General features: G+C 37.6%; 1 long non-coding RNA gene across 1 annotated transcript in view; it reads left to right on the top strand.

Moving 5' to 3' along the window:
- The window catches only part of LOC141572118 (uncharacterized), a 116,123-nt gene extending 101,612 nt beyond the window's left edge, over positions 1 to 14,511 (top strand). The window contains exons 3-4 of the long non-coding RNA XR_012497282.2: positions 12,921 to 13,012; positions 13,742 to 14,511. This is a non-coding gene — a long non-coding RNA (uncharacterized LOC141572118). The remainder of the gene's footprint in view (positions 1 to 12,920; positions 13,013 to 13,741) is intronic.
- The last annotated feature ends 765 nt before the right edge of the window (positions 14,512 to 15,276 follow it).

The raw sequence follows: 15,276 nt of genomic DNA, 5'->3' as shown, positions 1-15,276 counted from the left end.
ATTTTTCTTTTCCTTTCAAGAAATAACAAGTGTGGTACCATTCTCAAAGAGCTGTCCTGGACCAATGGCAGCAGCATGGTGAGGAACTGCCCATATAGGCTGCCCCTGTTGTCACCCAGCACAGAGGAGATGCAAGAGCAGCCTCCGTCCTCCTAGGGGACAATGAATCCTGCTTGTGGGACCGGGTGTGATTAATCCCCGTTGTGCTTTCTGACTCTGTGGAGATGGATCTAAAATGAGATTTCAATCCAGTGAACTCTCAAATTTAGCTGCAATTTGGAGAAAATGCTGCGTACAAGATCTATTTCATGATGGCCCCGACTAGCTCTGACCACATCAATGTCTGTGCAAGGACAAGTTGTGGGAAACCATGGGTTTTTGTATCCTATAGGCATGGGCTCAAATTCTAACCTCATGACACAGAAATAGAAAGGTCTGGGGCAATTCCTTAACCTTTGAGTCTCAGACCACTCACCTAGAAAACTAAGATGAAAACACCGTCTGTTTAATCATTGTGAGGAGTATATGAGATTGGACAATTAGGTTCACGAACTCACCCTAGAAAAAGGGCTATATACCTCATTCCTGAATATCACTATGGTCACCTTTGAAGTACTCCCCTTGGGAAGCTATGCACCAACACCAGTACCTGGTCCACCTTTCAAAACAATTTTGGAACTCTTTTTCTGGAATGGCCATCACAGCTGTTGTCGTATTACCCTTGATGTCCTGAATGTCATCAAAATGTCTTCCTTTCAATATTTCCTTTATCTTCAGGTAAAGAAAGAAGTCATTGGGGGGGGGGTGTCAGATCAGGTGAGTAGGGAGGGTGTTCCAATACAGTTATTTGTTTACTGGCTAAAAACTCCCTCACAGACAGTGCTGTGTGAGCTGGTGCATTGTCGTGATGCAAGAGCCATGAATTGTTGGTGAAAATTTCAGGTCATTTTTGTCTAACTTTTTCCCACAACCTTTTCACATTTTCAAATAGTAAACTTGGTTAACTGTTTGTCCAGTTGGTACAAATTCATAATGAATAATCCCTCTGATATCAAAAAAGGTTAGCAACATTGTTGCAACAAGTTCATGACCTTAATTATCAGACATGAGATCATGTGTACTCTTGGCTAGTAAAACTCATGGCTCCACCTCCTGTGTCCTCACATGAAAGTCTCAGGGCAAGCTGGTGCAGACCGAGCTCGCCTCTTCTGAAGCTTGTCATTTATTTGAACCATTAACAATTAGCCCATCCACAGTCTGACTAACCTAGGACCTTGAGGAGCCTGTCCTGGGCCAGGTCTTCTCTCAGACATCTCGACGTGCTGTGATCCGGAGCTGCGGTGAGGGCATGGAGAGGGAGTCTGTGCCTTGCTTTGCAATCCCTGTCAGTCTCCTCCACGCGGACCAGGGAGCTGGACTCCATAAGTGCTCCTGGCTGTCCAGACGTACATAAGCCAACACCTTTGGGCTTGTGTGGTCTCTTTCAGTAGAAAGGTGTTGTTAACAAGGGGCAAGTTTTCAAACAACATCACTGTTAGTTTTGAAAATGGTTAGGCCATTTCACTGCAAGAAATAAAAAGAAAACTCAAAACCAAAACATAAAAACCTAGTGACCCTCTTAGTTTTGAGAGCATCTTGGCCTTTGGGACCCAGCATGGATGGTTGTCATGCCCTCACCCACCTCTCCTAGTTCAGGAAGCCCCTTTATGAGCCTCTGTTTTTCCCAGGAATTCTCATCATTCTTTGAAACTGCCTTCAAGGGTGTGATGGTCTCCAAAGAGAGACAGACAATGTGATATGAGCTGTGATAGAAAAAGGCAAGGGTCAGGGTAGCCTCTACTTTAGAGACAGGTTCAGTACCGCCGAAACAACCTGAGAATTACTAAATTATTCATCTGAGCACCTTGGAGATGCCTCGATGTGACATTGTGACCCAGTTTTTCAGGCAAAAATAGTACCACAGACAGTACCATGTGAGTGAGGATAAACTACATGCCCCCAACACAGCAGCTCCTCCTCCGAGTCCCTTGAAACACAGAGGCCCTCAGCTCACAGAACTTGTGTCTTACAAGTGGCATTTTTAGATTTCAAGTTTTCGTTGCTGCAGTTATGACTATGAATAACTTAAAAAAACAAAACCTTTAGGAGAGAATCAGCTGTCAGCAGGTTTCTTAAGCATGGTTGTGTGTTGGAGCAGGAATAACTCTATAATGGGAATGCTGTCATGGGGATGGCAGTCCCTGCCCTACCTTCTCCTAGCTGGGAAAACTAGACATCTCCTAACTTTTCTGGGTTTCACACTCCACATATGAGTAGGAATGAGGATACTTTTCACCTAACCCTAGGCTATAGACATTTTTCTATGTCAATACTTTATCTACCTTACTCATTTTAAAGACTATGCAATGTATTTCCAAGTATTGATGTATCATAATTTATTTAACAATTCTCATATTGATGGCTATTTCTCATTTTCTCCCCCTATCCAAAATAATGCTGCAATGAACTAGCTTGTCTATAAATCTTTGTAAAGTTGGAGAGCATTTTTCAGGAATAGATTTGAAGTAATTGAATTGCTGGTTAAATGACAGACACATTTAATGTTTTAACAGTTTCTACAAATTGTCCACCAAAAATGCTATATCTAGTTTATGCTTCTTCTGCTGATCTAGTTCAATTTCCCACAGCATTGCAAGTTACACATTACCATGCGTGTTTAAAGATGAGGAGCCAGAATCAAACGTTAGGTAAATTTCCCAATGTCACCCAAGTATTAAATAATCCAGCAGAGATTTAATGAAGGTCAACTTGTGTTTGTTTCACTGTCTGTGTGATTCAGTTCCTCTCTGGGTTCCCTGGTTTCCATGGCCTATGGAAGTGAGGGCTCATTCATGATGGGATGAGAGAAAGCAGCAGGGATCTTGGAGAAAACGCATAGGCCTGAAACAGTAACATCAGGGAGTGCAAATAAGGCCACACCTAGACAAGCCTTTTTTTCAAAATTAAATATTAGATGTAAAATAATATTTATGAAACACGTATAATAAAAATAAAATAACAATGCAATAAATGCCAATATATCCCCTCACAATTTAAGAAACAAAACATTACCGCAGTCTTTAAAAGCTGAGAGTGCCTCTCCCTCATCTCATCCTCTTCCCTGCCGCAGAGGTACCCACTCTACCGAATTTGTGCTTATCATTTGCTTGCTTTTCTTCCTGGTGTTAGCAAGGACAGCCGAGTCTACAGCAGGGTCACCGCATAATGCTTGAGACAACGCGCACACACGAAGCACAGGGGCAGCAGGGCTCTGACTTGCAGCGCCCCGAAAGCATATAGTGCTTAGCGTTGCGAATTTTAAACTTTATTTAAATGGAATCGCACCATATGTACTCATCTGCAATTTGCTTATATTGCTCACCATACTCTCCTGAGGGGAGTTACCATATGCTGTGGCTGTAGTTCATTTATTTTCACTGCTGTACAGCATTGCCTGGTACCAACGCCCCAGTCTTTATGCATTCTTCCGTCGTCGGGCGTTTGGCTTATTTCTGAGGCTTCGCTGTTCTAAGGAGTGCTGCTGAGAATACTTTGTAGATATTCCCCGGAGCACATGTGCACGAGTGTTTCCGTGCAATCCTAGGGCAGGGATGCAGTATCGAACACGCACAGCTTCAGTTTTATTGCATAATGCCAGACTGTTACTCCACAGCAGTGCATGGATTTTTCTGAACATCCTTCCAAAACTTGGTTTTGTCAGAGTTTGAGAATTCTGCTTATCTGATGTGTGTAAACTGGTGTCAAATTGTGGTCTGACTTTGAATTTTCCTGATTAAAAATGAGTTGAGCATCTTTTCATACTTTCATTAGTCGTTGGTGTTTCTTTGTGAGGTATTCCTTCAAGTCTCTTGCACATTTTTCTTTAGAGTTATCTTTTTCTTATTGATTTTTAGTAGTTCTTTCAGTATTTTGCATCCCAATTCTTTGCCAGTTACATACACAGCAAATGTGTTTTCCCAATTTGTGGCTTATATTCATTTAAACAATAGTTTCTTTGACGAAAAGAAGTTTTTAGTTTTAATATGTTTACATTTACTTTTTTTCTTTATGATTTGCCTTTTTGGAATCTTAAGAAATCCGTTCTTATTCTGTAGTCACGAAGATATTCTGCCATATGGTATTCGAAAATGTTTATAGTTTTATGTTACACATTTAAATCCTTAAACCACCTGGAATTGATTTTTTTTTTTTAAAGTTTTAGGTGTACAAAACAATGTAATAGACATTTCACCCCTCACAAAGTGAGAAGCCCCTCCTCCAATCTATTGCCCCTCTGACATTGTATATATCTATTACAATTCCATTGTCTCTGTTCCCTATGCTGTACTCCATATCCCATGACTATATATATATATATTTGATTATAGTTGATATTCATTACTATTCAGCTTCAGCCCCAGGGGTACAGCACAGTGGTCAGGCATCTACACCATCCATGAAGTGGTCTCCCTAATAAGACATGTGCCCATCTGACATCCTACAAAATCTTTAGAACATTATTGATTATATTCCCCAAACTGTCTTTCATATCCTCGTGACAATATTGTAATTACCAATTTATGTTGTCTAATCCCTTCCCCTTCTCTCTCATGCCCACCCCCTCCCTTCTAGCAACCATCAGTTTTTACTCTATATCTGTGAAACTATTTCTGTTTACTTTGCTCATTTATTCAGGTCTTTAGATTTCATATATAAGTGAGATCATAGGTATTTGTCTTTCTCCGACTGACTTATTTCACTAAACATAATGTTCTCTAGGTCCATCCATATCATTGCAAATGGTAAGATTTCATTCTTCTTTATAGCCGAGTAATACTTCGTTGTATAAATGTACCAGTTTCTTAATCCAATCGTCCACCAATGGGCATTTCGGTTGTTTCCAAGTTTTGGCTATTGTAAATAGTGCTGTAATAAACATAGGGGTGCATATACATTTTTCTAATTAGCATCTTGGATTTCTCTTGATAGATACCTAAGAGTGGAATTGCTGGGTCATAAGGTAGTTCCATTTTCAGTTTTTTGAGATACCTCCATACTGATTTCCATAGTTGCTGCACCAATCTGCAATCCCACCAACAGTGCACCAGGGGTCCCTTTTCTCCAAAACCTCACCAGCACTTGTTGGTTGTTGATTTATTGATGATAGCCATTCTGTCTAGAGTGAGGTGGTATCTCATTGTGGTTTTTATTTGCATTTCCCTAATGATTAGTGAGGTTGAGCATATATTCATATGTCTATTGGCCATCTGTATGTCCTCTTTAGAGAAATGTCTCTTTATGTCCTCTTCCCATTTTTTAATTGGGTTGCTTGTTTTGTTTTGGTATTGAACTGAATGAGTGTTTTATAAATTTTGGATATTAACCCCTTATCAGATGTATCATTAACAAATATGTTCTCCCATTCAGTAGGATGCTTTTTTGTTTTATTGATGGTTTCCTTTGCTGGGAAAAGACTTTTAAGTTTGATGTAATCCTATATTTTTATTCTTTCTTTTACCTCCCTTGCCCGAGGGGATATATCAGTAAAAATATTACTCAGGGTAATGTCTGTGAATTTACTCCCTATATTTTCTTCTAGGAGTTTTATGGTTTTGGGTCTTACATTTAAGTCTTTAATCCATTTTGAATTTGTTCTCATGTATGGTGTAAGGAGGTCGAGTTTCATTTTTTTGCATGTGTCAGTCCAATTTTCCCAGTGCCATTTATTAAATAGGCTGTCTTTACCCCAATGTAAATGCTTGCTTCCATTGTAATAGATTAAATGATCATATATGAATGGATTAATTCCTGGGCTCTCTATTCTGTTCCATTGATCTATATGTCTATTTTTATGCCAGTACCATGCTGTTTTGATTACTATAGCCTTGTAATATGATTTGATGTCAGGTAGTGTGATACCTCCCACTTTGTTCTTATTTCTCAAGATTGCCGTGGCTATTTGGGGTCTTTTATAATTCCATATAAATTTTAGGATTATGTGTTCTATTTCTGAGAAAAATGTCTTTGGTAGTTTGATAGGAATTGCATTGAATCTATATATTGCCTTAGGCAGTATGGACATTTTAACTATATTAATGATTCCTATCCATGAACATGGTGTGTGTTTCCATTTATTTGTATCTTCTTTGATTTCTCTCTTCAATGGCTTATAATTTTCTGAGTACAGGCCTTTTACTTCTTTGGTGAAATTTATTCCTAGGTATTTTATTGTTTTTGAAGCAATTGTAAATGGGATTGATTTCTTAATTTCTCCTTCTGATAGTTTATTATTGGTGTATACAAATGCAGAACACCCAGACAATTCAGTTCCTGCCCATATACCCCTGGCACCTTTTGAGCTGCTGTCCCACCACAGGAGCTCAGAATGATTGAGTCCATCAGTGAGTAAGTCCATGTGTGAATTCTTTAAGAGAACAGCCTGGGAATGTAGCTACCCTCGGTCTCACTCAGCCATAATCCCTGCTGGTTTTCATAGCCAGAAGTTATGGGGATTGCTCTTTCCAGCACTGGAACCCTGCGCTGGGCAACCTGGTGTGGGGCTGGGACCCCTTGCTCCTCAGGGAGAACCTCCACAGCCAAGATTTGCCTATAGTTTCTTAACCTCTACATGTGGGTTTGGAGTCTGCTCATTCCTTGTCTCAGCTCTTCCTACTGGTCTCAACGTGGTTTCTTCTTTATATCCTTAATTATAGGACTTCTGTTCAGGTAGTCTTCAGATTATTCTCAATGACGGTTGTTCTGTAGTTTAGTTTTAATTTTGATGTGGTCATGGGAGAAGTGGAGTAAAGCATTTACCTGCTCTGCCATCTTGACTGGAAGTTCCATTTATTATTTCTAATACTGATTATATCCTCTCACTAGTCTTACAAAGGATTTGTCCATTTTTATTGGGTTATTTTCTACTTTATATTTTCTTCCTTCGATTTATGTTATGACCTCTCAAGTTGGGTTCTTTGTTCATTAAATTTGTCATTTGGTTTTCTAATATACATTATTTTACACATTTACCTCTAAATATTGATTTAGCTGAATCCCACAATTTTGTTGTAATTCCATTATTGCTGTAATTTCATTATTGCTCCACTCTATATTTTTAACATAATTGTGATTTATTTGATGTATAAATTATTTCAACTGTATTGTAAAAATTTTTCTTTATCTTTTAGCTATTGATTTGTAATGTGTAAGAATATATGAGCATTCTAATTTCTAAGAATATCAAATTTTAAATTTATCTTATTATTATTAATATCTAATTGATTGCAGGACTTCTTGATATTTGAATTATGGCTCTCTTGATCAATTTTTGTGTTACATATTTGCATAAGAAAGATTTGTATTCCTTACTGATTGTGTTAATATGCTAGATATGTGTGTTTAAATTAGCTAGTTGCATTGTTCAACCTTTGTGTGAATACTGTTTATTTTTCCTGATTTATCTATCATTTACTATAAAAATTGTGTTTAAATTTCCCACTTGATGTTGATGATGGTGATTTTCTTTTTCTAGTCCTTTCAATTTCTGCTTATTATATTTTAGGTTATGTTTTTATGTTTATACAGACTTTATGATTGTTATTATCTTCCTTGATATTTAAACCTTGAATTGTTTAATAGGTATTCTCTGTTAATGCTTCATGACTCATTTTGTCTATTTTGTCGATTATTAATATAGCTATGAATTTGTTTTGGTTAGAACTTGCCTGGTATAATTTTCTCATTCTTTCACTATTATTTTTCTAATACTTATGACTTAGAAATGGTTTTTCTGAATAGCATAAGGCTAGCTTTTGCTCACATGTTTTGTCTAGTCTGACAATCTTTGTCCTCTAATTATTAAATGTAGTTATTTTACATTTAATTGTCAATATATTTACATTTATTTCTATCACCTTTCTGTGTATTTGTACTTTTTGTGTATTATATATTTTCTTGTGCTTTTCTTTCCTCTTCTTTTTTCCTTATTTTTGATTGTTTGAGCATATTTCCTCATTGCATCTATTCCTTTCTGCTATTTTGGAACAGATTAAGTCTGTGTTTTTGTTCTGTTAATGATTACCTTAGAAAATTTAAGATGTTTACTATCTTTGCCCTTCTCCTGAACAGTACAATAACTGCACATAAACTAATTGCAATCTCACTCCTTTTTGATATATTATTGTGGTTAAGTGTTCTAGATTTATTTTGTATCCCACCCAAGTCTTGATAAACAATATTATTATTGTCTTGCAAAGTCAATATTTGAATAGATTTACCTTCATATTTACCATTTTCTTTCTTTTTATTTATTTTTACATCTAGGACCTCCCATCTGATTGATTTCATTTGCCTATAGGACAATCTTTATAATACCATTAACTGATGGTGTCTTGGGCAGAGTGCTGAGTTTTTGTTAGCTTAATTGTTTTTCCTTTTTTTATTTTTGTTTTTTATTTTATCTCCTTTCAGAAAAATATTTTTACTGGATAAACAGTTATTTACTCTCAGCATATTTAAGGTATTATTCCACTATCTTCTGACTTCCACTTGCTATTTGTCATTCCCTTATTAATTATCTGTCTTTTCTCTCTGAAGATATTTAAGATAGTCTCTTTTTCTCTTAGGTATTGTGCAGTTTCACAATGATGTCTCTAAGTGTTGACTTTATTTTTATCCTACTTGAGATACACTTGAGTTTATAGGTGGCAATGTCTTTTATCAGTTTCAAAGTTTTTCATTCATTATTTCTTTAAATATCATCTTTTCCCATATCTCATTTCACTCTTCTGGGCCTCTGATTAGACAAATATTTGAAGTCTTCATTTTATCCTTTATGTCTTCTAACCTTCCTTTGTTATTTCCTGATTCATTGTGTTTCTACACTGCATTATAGAAAATATCTTTAGATCTAGTTTTCACTTTATTAAATAGTCCTTTAGTTTTGATTTTTTCCCTATTAAATGCACCCATTGGACTCTTTATTTAAACTGTTATATTTTTTGGGGCACCCTGACGTTTTTGTCAAAATGGTTTGGACATTTTAATCATCTTTCATCATTTGTTCATCTTATCAGTACCCTGTTTTTTTCCCGAAGACCTATTAAATATGCATATTTTATATTCTTGATGGTAATTCTAGATATGAAGTTGGTGAGAATAGGTTGCCTCCTGTTATTACTGCTAATACTTCTTCAGGATGCCTCTTCTCCTTGTGTATTTGTTTGATACTTGTCTACAAAATCAGTTCATCTGTGGATATTCTGTAAAGCTTGTGTTGAATATTTGCTTCTATGGATTATCTGGGATTGGTATTTTAAACTGAACTTTCAGCTTGTGATTTTTCAGACCTTCCAGGTATTGTGAGTTTATGCTGTAATATGAGTAAGAACAGAGTTTTAAAATCAATTCTCAGGTTATATTTTTTTCCCCTTCATTCAGTGCCATAATTCCTAATAGATGTGTTTCACAGTTTCCTGTCCAGTAGGTGTAGATATGTGTAAGGAGGAATGAGTGTGGGATGTAGGTTTTGTTCTTGTTCACCCTTAAGCTAAAAAATAATCAATGTTTGTAAGTATTGCATATGTGCCTAAGAAAGATTTGTATTCTCCACTGGTTATGTTAATATACTAGCTATGCATGTTTAATTAAGTATGCTAGTTATGTTGCTCGGGTTTTGTATACAAATACTGAATTATTCAGATACATTCAGGTTCCAGCTTCATGGAATTAGACTCTCATCTTGGCAGACCCCAGGCTTTCATTTTTTTTTAATTAAAGTTTATTGGGGTGACAATTGTTAGTAAAGTTACATAGGTTTCAGGTGTACAGTTCTGTGATACATCATCTACTTATCACATTGTATGTTCACCACCCAGAGTTAATTCTCCTTCCATCACCATATATTTTATCCCTTTTACCCTCATCTACCACCCCCCTGTCCCCTTACTGTCTGGTAACCACTAAACTATTGTCTGTGTCTATGAGTTTTTATTTATTTGTTTGTTTTGTTCCTTTGTTGTTTTCAGTTTTATATACCACATATCAATGAAATCATATGGTTCTTGACTTTTTCTACCTCACTTATTTTACTAAGCATAATAATCTCAAGATCCATCCATGTTGTTGCAAATGGCATGATTTCATCTTATGGCAGAATAGTATTCCATTGTGTATATATACCATATCTTCTTTATTTAATTATCTATCAAAGGACATTTAGATTGTTTCCATGTCTTGGCCACCATAAATAAAGCTGCAATGAACATTGGAGGCTTTGCATTTTGATCCCTGAGTCCTGCAATGTCACGAATGGATGCTCAGTGTCCTTAAAGAGAAAGGCTGCTTTTGTGCTTGACCTAACTCTTTAGGTTCCAGATTTCACTTGCCTTTGGCATTTGCAGTATTCCTAGTTCTGTGCCAGATAGTCAGCATTTTAGAATATAAACTTTCAATATTTTGTCCAGCATTTCCAGTGGTATTTTTCCTCCCCATTTGGAGGGGTAATCAGTGCCTCTATTCTGTCACAGTATCGGAAACATAAATTTTCAAATGGGTGTTAGCTGAACCCTCACCATGTTAAGACACTATGAAAATCACAATGATGACTCTAAATAACACATAATATCTGACCTCCGAGAACTTAGAGTCTAGCTGATAAGTGACAGGAAGCATACCTGAAGCAGTTAGAGAACAGCACAGAACAATGTAAGACAGGGTGAGATAGGTTTCCAAAGTTTGCACATGAACATGAGCAGTGGAGGTTTTGGAGGGCACAGGAGTTTCTTCAAAGACTAAACTGGAAGATCTCTACAAGCAGAATGGCAAGACGAGAGAGAATATTCCTGGTTTGGGCAAAGACAACATGGAAGGCATTAGTGAGGAAAGTCCATGCGACAGCCTGGCTATGGTAGTGAATTGTTCAGTAGTAAATGCTGAATATAAGTTGCTGATTGATATAAGCTCAGATATAAGGTCAGAGTGGGGCTGTGGATACAGGTGACACTCAGGCGGAAGAATTTGGTCTGTCTTACAGGCCACTGGGAGGAGCTCTGGAGTAGAAAAGCCACATGAAGGGTGCACCAAAGCTGAGTGCACACCCCGGTGGCCCACGAGTCAAATTGAGGCAATAGGTGTCCGGCAAGTGTTAGACCATAGACTACTTAAAACATTGGGTTACTTGTCCATTTAACAATCTGCAACTTTCACATTAAAGACCCAGGTGCCATCTTCTCTTGAGTTGTTGGACCCAGGACTGAGGTTTTGTGAGCAATATCTGCCTCTCTGCGTGGGGCGGGCATTCCTCCCATCACTCCCTGATGATTGTTGGGCAAGTGTTAGCTTCCAGGTATTTTTATGGCTCTTGTTCTTATAAAAATGTGGAAATGTAAAATATTTTTATGTGCATATCTCTATTAAAAGTGTGAAGATGGAAGGCAGACTGAGATAGCGCATGTTTCAAAAAAAGGGGGATAGAACATGTTTCCTCACCCAAGTGAAGAAGACTATTCCTATTAGTTTATCAGAAAAAAAGTATGTAGGTCTAAAGATTACACTTTAAAATGTGGTTCTAGAAAAAAGTCTGCTTTGCACTGGCTCCTCCTGAGTGAGAAGGTGAAGAACTGGAAACAGTGGGGCAAAAAGGGTTGAGTTGGTCCTTCAGATGTGGCCTCAGAACCATGTAAGAGCGGTGTCTGCCCTGGAGATAAGACAGAAGCACTAGTGGCTGGTGAACACAAATGACGATTTGCCAGCAGATGGGATGAAATTGTCCCCCTTGCAGGGCCTGTCAGCAGACAGCGCTCACCTCCAGGTGCATAGGCCAGAGGGGGTGATCCCCCTCCAGAGCCTCCTTGTACCTCACCACTGGACTTCTCAGGAAGTGGATTAGAGGAAAGAGCCACCTACATGTGCTTAGGAGGTGGGAAACCTGGGGAAGGGGGATTCTGGGAAGTGTTGAGCGGACAATTTCCGTAAAAGGTGAAAGAGTGCACAATTACAGGAGGCTCGTCTCTGGAAGGTGTCACAAGTCTGGATAAGGAACTCATATTAGGAAAGCAGGGTTGGGGTGAAGTTGTTCTCCACTTTGCAAACTTCCTGTGGCAGTATTTTGAAATTAATCATTCACAGAGGGGCCTCCCTTCATCCCAACAGGAATGGCAGAAATGATCCCTGTCTATCAGGGAAAGTGTTTCTAAAGGGGAGGGCAGGAAGGGAGCTCGGGAGCTCGTGTTTCATTTCATCTGTGCCACAGGCCTCGGGGTCACTGTTGCTGTCAGGCTGTTTGACAGACAAGGGACCTGGGACCTGGGCCGGACTCTGCATGCACAGCCCATCTAGGTGGGACTTCTCTGACCCCAAACTCTTCTTCTTTTCCCTTCCCCACCCTGCTTCCCAAGAGGTCTGCAGACCAAACTCAGCACTTGAAAAATTGTTTGATACTTTGGCTTGCTTGCGATGAAGCATGATTGAGTCTTTTTTTCTTTTTGTTAATGGGAGAAGTGCCCCAGGTACTAAAATATTGCTCTTTCCTCTCGTTTTTGAAATGCAGTTTTCCTTGGAGCTATGTGGGCACACTTTGAAATATGGGTGCTTACCTTTCAAAACATTGTCCTTGGAGAAGAGGGAGAAGAGTGAAAGGCACTAATGAAAATGAACTATATTTAATAGAGAACTAATCACTTCAATTGACTTTTTAAAAATTTGGAGACTCTTCTGATTTATGAATGTGTTATCTGGGAGCCCAGGAAAAGCCTCTTGACTGGGCTATACTGCAGCTTATGGGACACATTTCACAAAGAACAAATGTCTTTAATTGTGAGTGCGAATGTTAAAGGAGTTCCTAATTAGCTGTTTGCAATAACCATACTTTCACTTTTTCATAGTGACAGTCCCAGGAAATCCACAGAAGCAAGATCTCCACCTCAGTGTTTGTTTATATATTTATTTTGTGGAATGATGGATGGATGAATCACTGGTAAGGATGGGAAGAGGAAGGGAGTTTGTGTTTATTGAACACCTACTGATTGCAAATCACAGCCTTGAGCTCTGCACAAAGTTAATCTTTTCTAATTTTTACAACAATTTTGTTAAAAGCCTGAAGCTTCTCTATTTATTTAGGTCTTTTTTAATATTCCCCACCAATGTTGTATGTTTTTCAGTGTAGAGCTCCTGTACTTGTTTTACTAAATTTATTCCTAAGTATTTTGTGTTTCTTATGCAAGTTTATATGTTATATTTTAAAATTTTATTTTCTATCATGCAACAGTACTTGTATGTAACAGGGTTCAATCAGAGGGGCAGCATCAATATACAGAAAGTAACGCAGAATAAGGGATTAATTATAGCTATTAAATATTATGCAATTTAGGGAGGTTGTTAAGCAGTCTGTAGAGCTATTACCTCTGTGTCTGGTACAGAGTTTCAGGTATGGAGGGCTGGTGGTTAGAAAAGGAAGATATACATTGAGTGGGAGAAACCTAAGACAAACCAGAACCTGTAAAAACAAAATGAATGGAATTGTGTCTGGAATTGTGTCTGTCTCTCACCACTTCTGCTATGGATTGAATTGTGCCCCTCCCTCGCCCCCCCCCCCCCAAGTGTATGTTGAAGCCCTAACCTCCAACATGACTATATTTGGAGGCAGGGCTTCTACAAGATAATTAAGGTTAAATGAGGTCATAAATATGGGGTCCTAATCCAACAGGATTGGTGGCCTTATCAAAAGAGTAAGAGAGAGAGCACTTTCTCCCTGCCATGTGAGGACACAATGAGAAGGCGGCCATCTATCTGCAAAGCAGGAAGAGACTCTGCACCAGGAACCCATCATGCTAGCATCTTGATCTTGGACTTCCAGCCTCTAGCACTGTGAGAAATAAATTTCTGTTGCTTAAGCCACTCAGTCTATGGTGTTTTGTTACGGCAACCTGAGCTGACTAAGACAACCTTCAATCTTTATGATGCCAGTGACATGCAGGATAAGCTGGTCCTTCAGCACGCAGCTGCTCACCCAACTGGCCCAGGATTTCTAGAAGCATAATGAACATACTGGGCAAGCGCTGGAGACATTGCAGGGCTGCAGCTCCCTCCAATGAGATGGGCTAGTAGATAAACAGCAATATGTGCGACTGTACCAGTCCCTGCTCTACCTTATATTTCTCAGTGTAAAAGTCCCTTTCACTTCCACCTTCAAAACAACATAAAAAACTCTCTGTGGCCACTCTAGTTAGCTTAAATAATTTGACATAGCATAAAGACAACACATATTGTTTGCTGTTAATAGGTAGAAATACAATTTAGTTTTTTTTATATTGACCCTTTATCTTATGACTTTTATAAATTGACTTCTTTGAATTTTTTTTTTTTTATTCTTTTGGACTTTACATGCATGACCATCTTGTCTGTCAATAAAGTTTCACCTTTTCTTTTCAATCAATATGCCCTTTATTTATTTTTCTTGCCATATTGTACTAGATAGGAACCCCCAGTACAATGCTGAATAGAAATGGTGAGAACAGATGTCTTTACTTGTTCCTGAATGTATAGAGACATCATTTGGTGTTTTACCACCAAGCATTGATATCCTTTATCAGATTAAGAAAGGGTATTTCTTAATTTCTACATTTCTACTAATGAGAAATTAAGAAAGGAATTTCTCCATTTCTACCATTTTCCATTATAGTATGTATCGTGGAAAATTATTGAATTTTATCAAATAATTTCTTTCATTTATTAAATAATTATCTTTTCTCATATTCTGCTAATGTAAAGAATGACATTGATTGATTTTAAAATGTTCAATCAATCTTACATTCTTTGAATAACCCCAATTTAATCATACCGTTATGCTTTTAATATTGTTGGATTTTATTTGCTATTATTTTATTAAATATTTTGTATTTATGTATATAAATGTAATTGGTCATCATTTTTCAATGTTGTTTTTGGTGGTGTAATATCTGTGACAGGTGTTGTGGGTTTATGTTGACCTAGTAGATTTGGGATATATTCCTGCCTCCTTTGCTTTCTCAAAGTACCTGTGTAAAATTGCTATTAGTTCTTTCATAAATGCTTGATCTAATTCACCAATGAAATAATCTGGGCCTGGAAATTTTGATTATGGATTTAATTTCTCAATACGCATGCCTATATTTTAATAAATATGTATCTGTACATAAATATGTCATATATGTTATATCTATATGTATGCATATATGTTACAAATGTCTTAATAAATATGTC

This window comes from Rhinolophus sinicus, chromosome 17 (genome assembly GCF_057876585.1).
Source record: "Rhinolophus sinicus isolate RSI-liver-muscle chromosome 17, RSI-T2T, whole genome shotgun sequence".
Classification (NCBI taxonomy): Eukaryota; Metazoa; Chordata; class Mammalia; order Chiroptera; family Rhinolophidae; genus Rhinolophus; species Rhinolophus sinicus.
This window is presented reverse-complemented; position numbering and strand designations above follow the sequence as displayed.